The sequence below is a fragment of the Ptychodera flava genome, chromosome 2 (genome assembly GCF_041260155.1).
Source record: "Ptychodera flava strain L36383 chromosome 2, AS_Pfla_20210202, whole genome shotgun sequence".
In the NCBI taxonomy this organism is placed as follows: domain Eukaryota; kingdom Metazoa; phylum Hemichordata; class Enteropneusta; family Ptychoderidae; genus Ptychodera; species Ptychodera flava.
The window spans coordinates 28,287,578-28,296,714 of record NC_091929.1 but is presented as its reverse complement, the minus strand read 5'-3'; the positions used below and the strand labels follow the sequence as shown (position 1 = coordinate 28,296,714).

At 36.9% G+C, this 9,137-nt stretch overlaps 1 long non-coding RNA gene across 1 annotated transcript; it reads left to right on the top strand.

Moving 5' to 3' along the window:
- Positions 1 to 4,505: 4,505 nt before the first annotated feature.
- LOC139147829 (uncharacterized) lies at positions 4,506 to 7,324 on the top strand. Its single transcript, XR_011555808.1, has 3 exons — positions 4,506 to 4,682; positions 5,650 to 5,743; positions 6,911 to 7,324. It is a non-coding gene; the product is annotated as an uncharacterized lncRNA (long non-coding RNA).
- The last annotated feature ends 1,813 nt before the right edge of the window (positions 7,325 to 9,137 follow it).

Sequence of the window (9,137 nt, the reverse complement as noted above, 5' to 3'; positions counted from 1 at the left end):
AAGTAAGTCACTCTCGAATCGCTAAGAAGGAAAATTCAGGATTTATTATCTTCTTTCCAGATAAAAGTGGCATTTTCCTATTCAATGCCGAATTCCAGGTGAGCCGTCCTCTTACCCCTGTATTCAGTCCGACACTTGACTCACGTGTGCGAAAGAAAACCCTCATCCGTAAAGACTACTCGGAAATAAAATTTGATGTGTACACATAAAGGATCACTAGTACTCAAACTCGTGCTTGAGCGTGTCAATTTATTTGATAAAATTCTAATATAATTTACTTATTTGCCAACATACTAACTGACAGACGGCCTGACTTACTCGCTCGCCAGCTTCTCTCAGTTTCACTCACACTCTTTCGTACTTACTTGCTCACTTACTTACTTACTTACTTACTTACTTACTTACTTACTTACTTACTTACTTTTACTTACTTACTTACTTACATAAACTCTGTTTGTTTCTGCTTACCGTGACAAACCTTTTCTTGGAAAACACTGCATAATATTATGAATTCAAAGAAAATCGAATGCTTTTCAATGCTACGCAACATAGTTATCAGACATATAGTGTACCCTTTGCCGTAATTCTGGCGATAGCTGCGCAGTGTTATATGCATTAGCACGGCAGCTGAATTGGGTAGGCAACTAGTCTGGTCACCTGCCCTATTTCTACCGCTTGCTGCACTATGCTCCAATAGCACAACGCCAATAGAAAGACCAGCTTTCAGGCAACCGAAATACAGAAAGTACAGTTGGGGAAAATTTCATTGGAAAATTTAGATTTTCATAGAGGGCGCACTGTTTCCCAAGTAAAGTATATACACAGGCCGTGGATATTGACATGCGCCTGTCAATACCCAGATCTAGAATATGGCATTTGACTGGCGCCTGTCAATGGACAAAAGTTGGCTAATGACACGCACGTTTTTCGCAAAAACAAATGCACCACATTTTAGCGAAATAAACTTGTTAGCATGCTTTTTAAAACATTTTTGCAAGAATACATTGACAAAGTCGCTGCAATTTGGCGTATTGTCAGGTGCAGCCAACGGAGCTATTCATCGAAAAAGCTATTGCGGGAGCAATTTTTTTAGGGTAGGAGAAATTTTAATTTTGCTTGGGCGGGAGACATATTTTTAGCTGACAAGGAGCAGATTTAATTTTTTTGTCGAGCAGGGCAGATATAGGTTGATTGGCCTGGGGACTGCGATTTGGCAAAAACGAGAACCAGAGAAGTTACTTGTAAAACAGGGACAGGGGAAAATAAACAGACTTTTTCATCACAAGGCAGGGGAGCTTTATGTCTGCAGAGGAATTATGAAATTTTAAGTGGAAATTTTTCCAGGGCAGGGGAAATCGACAAGTTTTTTTCGCCACAGTGCAGGGGAGCTTATTAAAAAATTCACAATGGGGAGGGAAACAGGCAAAAATATGTGGGGAGGGGGTAAAACTGAAGTTTGATTGCGGGAGGGTAAGTCGACGTCGAAAAATTTATTTTCAGTTGGAGGGCAAATTATGAACAGCTAATTAATTACCCTCTGGACTTAAAATTAGTCAGTTAACATTACTTGTCATGCACGATATATATCCTATCATAATAAGGACCCCCTTCAGTGCATTGTTCGTTGGCTGCATCTGTATTGTAGACTTTACTGGACACGATATCGCATCAACGACTGTCAACAGCCAGGATCTGGCTCAGACGCGTGTCAGTAGACCATGGTCTATTGACAGGCACCTGTCACACACATACCAGGGTTGTGTCTAATTGACAGGCACCTGCCAACGGCCTGAGACACTCCAATGAAACAAAACGAACGAAACCGTGACTGGAAAATGAATAAAGGATGCAAAGAATGGGATTCAATACAATACAATAATCATTAACTTTTCTGTCATATCTTACAATAGTGTTGTAGGGTATGTGATCTATTTAAATATAAATTCGTCACTTAAGCTTATTTAAGGTACTACTCGCCTCGAAAGTGAACGCCTTAAACTTTTGCTCAAACTTTCCTCAAGGACGCTTTCCACTATTTCTTTCAAAATCATGAATAAAAATCGAGGGTCACCGTGCAAAGTTTGGTACTAGAAAAGCAAATTACCCAAGATTTACTGAAATTCAAAATGGCCACCATCCCTGTGTTAACTCTATGGAGAAAATCGGCACATCATTTTTTATTACACACTGTAGCCCTATACCTAAACACGATGTCTTACAGTAGGGTACAATATACTGTATGAATTGCAATTTCTTACATATGTTCCAGGAATAGTTGTTAAAGGCCACACCAAACCCGTTCTCACGTTTAACAAAAAACGGTATGAGACTCCTAAAATTGCAACTCCAAATATACGAAGCAGATGTTCTCGGACGCAATTCAAAGTCAGTAAATTCTCGATCGGAATGGTTGAATAACCGAGCCAAGTTTTTTGTACAATTTTTCTGACTGTGACCCGGCCCCAGAGTAGAGTTCATTAAACACTCGCACACTCATACTTGCTACCGTACATCAGATACATCGTTTCTCGTCGCAAATAATTAGATATTATCTTTCTGTGATTGATTGCGATGGCTGGAAATCTTGCCAGATGGTCAAACTCACACGTGTAATCTCATTGTGTGAAAATTTAATATCACAATAAACGAGAACGTATGAGAAAGAGCCCTGTCCAACGTATAGCTGTCAAAGATCATTTGCATCTTATTCGTTCGGCTTCCGCGAAATCTTCATGTGATGTGAGACAAACCGTATGCAGTAGTCTTCGTAACAAGCATACAATACACGAATTGCGCCTACGGGAAAGATATTCGGACTCTCAAACTTTTAAAATATTATTTTAACCTACCGCTTGTGTGAGTTCATTTTGAAGCTCATTGAGTAAACAAAGTCTTCAGCGGTTTATTTTTGTGAAAATCGAAAATTGCATTTCCCACGTAAAGTTAACAAGGGAGATGGCGGCCATTTTGAATTTCTTTTCAGGTAATTTATCTAGTATCAAATTTGCTGAGCCCGGTTGTTATTCTTGATTCCGAGAGAGAATAGTTGGAAATAGCCTTGAGACAAGTTTGAGCAAAAGTTTCTGTCTTTGAGTTTCAAGGCGAGTGCTACCTTAATACGTGTACATATTTAAGTGACGTCACTTGTACGTGACAATTTCAATATACTATATCCAAAGATAAAGCGACAGCCTCCTATCCCGTCGATGCCTAATGAAATAATTAAGCACCATTGTAACTTCCTAACAAACACTTAATTGACACACAGACGGATAGATAGAGAGATAGATAGATAGATAGATAGATAGATAGATAGATAGATAGATAGATAGATAGATAGATAGATAGATAGATAGATAGATAGACGGACGGACGGACGGATGGATGGATGGACGGACGGATGCAAAGCAGGTTGAAGGCATGACTGAGCAATGGCACTCTTCATCAGAACTTATGTCCTCGCTAGTAGGCCGGAATGTGGCTTTTAGAAATTTCTATTTCAAAAAAATGGTCCTTAAGTTATCTTTTAGTAAATAAATTGACACGACAATTGTTTACTACCCGGAAATTTTGTCTCTTCTATTAAACTTTTACTAGATAGTCTAGGCAGTATAACATCTATATGACAGCTTCTACTTAAATGCTAAATATTTCTTTTCTTTCTTTCTTTCTTTCTTTCTTTCTTTCTTTCTTTCTTTCTTTACTTATTTATTTATTTATTTATTTATTTATTTATTTATTTATTTATTTATTTATTTATTTATTTATTTATTTATTTATTTATTTATTTATATTAAGTCTATAATTACTGGCAAGCTTAATCCTGATATGTTTTAAGCTCCGAACCTAAACTCGATTATGTTCATTGAAGTTTGAGAGAGAGAGAGAGAGAGAGAGAGAGAGAGAGAGAGAGAGAGAGAGAGAGAGAGAGAGAGAGAGAGGCGGGGAGGGACCACATGATATCAATATCAAGAACTTTGCGGTTGGTAATCTTTTGAAGTCCATTATGATATGAATGTACGCTTTGTATCGTGAAAAAAGAACTTCCTATAAAGATAGGCTTTCGTCGAAACATACATTTGAACTGCAGCAGGGAACACCTCGTCACTCTTTGTCAAATAATTTTAATCATCAATCTGTACCTTTCTGTTTCATTTTTATATCGCTGACAGGTATACGTGAGATGTTAATAAAATTGTCTTGAAAAAAAATACTCGTTATATGAGCATCGCCTTTCATAATTATTCGAACATACACGCACTATACTTCTGCGTACACTGAGCTTTTAAAAATAAATAATAAAAAGCATCGGAAATAATGTTATGTTTCCTCATTCATTAAAATTATCAGCTCCAAAAAACCAAGAATAACTGAGTGAATACAATCGTTTAATTAGGTCAATTTTATTGAAAACCACGTTTCCGCCAACGCGTTGACGCGTCGACAATAATGCAAAGTTATATAAAACAGTAGCTAGTCATTGGTCTGGGCAGTGTCTACATAATTATAATTTGGGTCGGTTTATCTTTAGAACTTGAACGTGTCTTCGGTGCGCTGTAGCTACATCAAACGACTTTGCCATAACAACCATGAAATACGTTCTCCTATTCGCCTTTTCAGTTCTCTTGGTCTGCTTAGCCCAGGTGAACAGCATGCCAAACAGATTCGCAGACTTAGGTGTGGTAAGTACCGGCTTGTCTAATATGAAAACCTGCAGCTGCGCACAGGCAGTATCGTGTCAGTAGAGATGGCATGGTTTCTTTCAAACGACAAGGAGACAATATGCCACTTAGTTATGATTTGTCCATCGACCTGTAACAACTTACAATATTTCGATGCTCGAATATCAGCATTCCCTTGTCAGTCACACATTTTTGCGATGTACAGTGAGTGTGATATTATTCCTAGTGTCATTCATGCAGGCCATTAAACTTACCAAGGCAAATTACACCACCTCAGTCGACATAACATAGAGTAGATTGCTATGGTAGCGAAGGAAAAGGAAACATATGACTGCGTTTTGAAGCGTAATGTTTTAACTAGAAGATTCGATGTTACAGAATTAAATATATAAATTGAAATCCCAATGGATATTATGGATGTCGAATATAATTTCACGCAAAAGTTTGCGGTTTAGTAGGGCAGCATCTAGCCTAATTGACATATAAGAATATAAGGATATGGCATATAAACTCATTAACATGATAGCTTATTAGTATATATTAGACCTTTTTAACTCCACTCAACACTTCGATAAGGCTCGCTCGGAAACGCCCCTTGGTAAATGTTAATGATGCCAATGTATGTTCATGTTTTTATTTCATCGGAAGCCGAAGAAATTACGAAAGTTCAAATGGCGAGAGATCTCCGCCTGGTACACTAGTGTAATTCACCGTATTTTCTTTTTCAATTAAGATTTCATTCATGGCAGTAGTATGAATATGAAGTGTCCCTAAACATCCAGTAGACAAAAAGATATAAAGAGTCATTGTGACTTTCGAGGAATTGTGAGAAGCAGTCTCTCTCTCTCTCTCTCTCTCTCTCTCTCTCTCTCTCTCTCTCTCTCTCTCTCTCTCTCTCTCTCTCTCTCTCTCTCTCTCTCTCCCATAAATACCAACAATTATGCTTAGTCTTCGCTCTGAACCATAGGATTCGGACGAGTCTGATGAGAGGGACGTCTTGGACGAAATGAGAGAAATCCTGGAAGCTGGCAAGGAAGAGAGCGTCCCTAAATCCAAGAAACGTAAGAATGTCTTGTAGTATTAGGCTTAATCTATTTAACGTAGGACGAAAATACCAGACCATGCTACCGAGTGATCTTTGTAGGAAACCAAACCTAGTTAGGAGTAAATACTCGAGCAATCTGTTGCATTTGTTATTCTTTTTTTAGCTGTAAAGCTATTTATAGTTTATGGTGCGATAATTATGGTCACAAAATTAATCAGTACCATTTCAGGGATTCATAATGATAAATATTGCTTTATCGCATTTTCAGAAAAATCTCGGTTTAATTTTCTCTTATTGCTTCTTTACTTGCACCAGCATTACAAACAATATGTGTTTGCTCTAATCAGGCAAACATTTTTTATTCACAGATCCTTAATCTTTGGTCCAAAACTAATTGATGATTAATATTTTCAGTTGATCTTGGGTAATGACCTTTAAACAATGATGAAATAAAGATAAACTTAAAAATCACTAAAAACTAAACAAAATAAAAACAGACAAAACGTTTCTCGAGCTTCTTACTAACTTTTAATGGAATTACAACCCCCAAAATATTGTTTTGCCTAGTCAGGTATTTTTACGGTTTATTTTCAATGAAAATCGTTTCGAGAAACAATATAATATGTAAATGCGTGTGAATAACACCTTGGGCAATGGGTTAGACAAGACTTTCGCCTAGCTGTTTCACCTCCCGAGATGCTATCTCGAAAAAGAAACAGAAAGTCACTTTGGAGCATTGGCGACATTGCCGTATCTCAACCTTAATATATGTATTCCATGAAGTTTCACACGCCAAATTACTTTCTCGCCAGTAATTTTCAGACATCATTAGTATTTCTTTATCCATGGTATGAAATCACCGCAAACCCAAATGCCGTGTTGAGAAATGTGTGATGTAAGGCAGTTCAAACAAAAATATCACGTGGGACAATGTTTTTTTAATTTTTATTTAGTTTGCCCCTTCCAGTCAACTAACATCGGCGTGACATTATTACCTGAGGCTTGCATTGGACATGCTTTCTTTTAGAATATCTCACTACTTTATCAAAAATATTCTCGGAAACCCGGAGTATCAGCTTGCTATGTTTTTGTCCCTGACAGCTTTTAAAAGTCCCTTTGAAAGATTGCCGTTCAAGCCTCATACGGCATTTCAAGTTGTTTCTTTCTTTTGAACAATCAACAGTTTGCTGGAAGTTTTTGCGCTGCTAATACTACCATAGAAGATGGAGCAATTCAAGTCTCGACCGACCGGAATTCATACGCTTCATCCAAATATCTTGGAAAATATCCGTGTACAACTACTACTCCTCCACGCACTGGACCATCGGCGGTGATATGCAATCTTTAACAATACATGTGTACTTTTTTCGTTTTGAATCTTGGTTTTTGAGCACAACTTTCCTTTTGCAGTTTATGGTAGGAAACATATTCGTTTGTACAAATGACATTTCCATGACATTTGCATTTAAAAGGTTCGCTGACAAAGATACCACACGATGTAATTTTTTAACTAAACATTGCTTCCTCTTAGAAAATATCAATGCTTCACACGAGAGGGCGCGCTGAATCTACTTCGATTATCATGAGTTGGTTTCAATGCTTGTTATGTTCATTTCCTTCATTTTAACTGCACAAACTTTCTGTGATGCTGGTTTTGAAAAAAAAATAAATCTATATTCAACAAATGCATTGACTCTTTCTTTTTAGATATCATTTCGCTGGTGTTTTTCTTGTATTTTGAAATTGCATTCTACACAAGTTGACGACATCTTCGTTCGACTATGTTTTGTTACACCTGCAATGCTAAGTTGCAATATTTGTAAGTTACAGATGGAAAAGACAATAGCAATAAACTTTTTATTACATTTTCCTTTACGTTCAATTAATAAAGGAAGTTTATTTTCTCTTCTTCATCCTCAAATATGTCGTAAAATGGTATTTAGCCTTACAAGCACAATTCATTGCATGCAGTATGCATTATTAGGCCATTAAAGAAAGTCCTTTGTTACCGTCCTTGGATTTTTGAAAACCTACCAGCCATGGCAGCCAGCAAGGGGGGAAAACAAACGCAGATAGAAAACATAAGCGTATTAACTGAAGCTCATTTTTATCCGTTCTTGTTTTCTGGAAAAGCAATATTTTTATTTGTAATAATGTTAACATTGTGTTTGTTTTCTTATCCAATAATAATTACCCAACATTTTGCGATATTTGAAATTCAAAATGGCCGCCATCCCTATGTTAACTCTATGGGGAAAAATAAAGTTTTGGATTTTCGAAAAAGTAAGACACTAAAAGTTTTTCTTTCTCCAAGGACTTAAAATGAGCCCCCACAAGTGGTAGATTAGAAAAGAATTGTAGAAATTTGAGAGTCCAAATATCTCTCCCCGAGGAATATTTTGGAACAACTTTACAAAGCAATTATAGGCCTACACAAGTGGGATAACATTTAGAGCAATTTCATCGTCCATTTTTAAGTGGTTTTCGCTGTAATTTGGGCTTCGAAACAGCGAGAAACTGTATTTTACAAACAGCAAAAATGCTGGAAAATCCATCAATAATTATATGTAATGGGTCTTTAATACATCACTGTTCCATCTTGAGTAAAGACCAAAAATCGGCCAGAAAAACCAATTTCAACTATATCTCTGGAAGCATTTTCATTTTACTATCAGTTCACAAAGAAAGCCACCCTTACAGCAGGTTAGCACCAATGGAGGATTGTATTTTTTATTTCCAGGATGTTCACTTTGTTTTGTACAGAACTGCATATCATCAAAGTAAAACATTCCTTGCTGATTCGTTCAGTTTGGTACAAAGTTGATAAAACATAATTTTCTGTATTTTCGACAGCGAAGTATACGTATGGGGTCTTTTTCGAATGCATGAACTCTACTCCCACCGAAAAAAAAATGAATCAGTTTTGAGGTGCGTGACAACTCTGAGGGTGTTCTGACCAACGCTTTACCACATACGGCATATATAAGACCCCTGAGTGGAATACGTGTAAGCCTCTCAGTTTACAGGAAGGCAAAGATTGAATTTTAAGCAGAGAATTCCATGTCTTCATTTTGTTGTCGCTATATTCGAAAATTAATTTCACTCATACAGAGAAAGTGTAAAGTTAATTAAACACGACTAAATATCGCACAGTTTAATATGTTGGACAAATCAAGAGGTGGGACTGTTATTGTTTTTATTTACATACAGATGTAATCTTTGGTATTAAGAAATTCCACCGATTGATTTGACTTCTGAGTTCGTGTTTGCCACAGGCAGAATCGAGTCGAAAAAAGCGGTGGAAGTGCAGATAGGTAAGTGAAGAGAAAAAATACCGAAGCGCCAACAGCAAAGTATTGAAAAAGGTGGACATAAGACTAGTTTTGATTTCTCACAATGACGTCATAAAT